We start from the raw sequence: 753 nt of genomic DNA, 5'->3' as shown, positions 1-753 counted from the left end.
ATTGTTGGGCGAAATGTCACAGGAAGGTCATGGTATGCTGCCACCTGTGAGGAGTAAGCCCAAGTTGCTGTTGGATGTGTTAATCACGAAGCAGCCATTCTTCAGGCGCTCTGCTCTCTCCACATCCAATAGCACCAGTTTTAACATGCTTGTTTCTGCCCTGGGCTGGTTCACCTCTCCCCTTAGGTAACCTGGTGGTCCCCCACTCCTAGAAGTCACCATATTGCTACCACACTTAGTGCAGGCACTACAGCCCAGCATCCGGGCTCCAGAGAGCCTCCTGCCTCAGTTTCCAGAGAAGCTGGGACTGCAAGCACACCAACTGTGCCAGGCTCAACTTCTAATTACCATCTAATCCAGCGGTTCTCAACCTGTGAGTCTCGACCCTTTCACAGGGGTCGCCTAAGACCATCGGAAAACACATATATAATTACATAATGTTTTTGTGATTAATCACTATGCTTTAATTATGTTCAATATGTAAAAAATAAATTACACCCTGCATATCAGATATTTACATTACAAATCATAACAGTAGCAACATTACAGTTAGGAAGTAGCAACAAAAATAATTTTATGGTTGGGGGTCACCACAACATGAGGAACTGTATTAAAGGGTCGTGGCACCCTAACCGGTTTGGCTCAGTGGATAGAGCATCGGCCTGCGGACTGAAGGGTCCCAGGTTCCATTCTGGTCAAGGGCATGTACCTTGGTTGCGGGCACATCCCCAGTAGGGGGTGTGCAGGAGGCAG

At 47.7% G+C, this 753-nt stretch overlaps 1 non-coding gene across 1 annotated transcript; it reads right to left on the bottom strand.

Moving 5' to 3' along the window:
- Window positions 1-128, bottom strand: LOC111824166. Its single transcript, XR_002827259.1, has one exon. It is a non-coding gene; the product is annotated as a small nucleolar RNA SNORA11 (small nucleolar RNA).
- Window positions 129-753: the final 625 nt, after the last annotated feature.

The sequence above is a fragment of the Myotis lucifugus genome, unplaced genomic scaffold (genome assembly GCF_000147115.1).
Source record: "Myotis lucifugus unplaced genomic scaffold, Myoluc2.0 scaffold_998, whole genome shotgun sequence".
Lineage (NCBI taxonomy): Eukaryota > Metazoa > Chordata > Mammalia > Chiroptera > Vespertilionidae > Myotis > Myotis lucifugus.
This window is presented reverse-complemented; position numbering and strand designations above follow the sequence as displayed.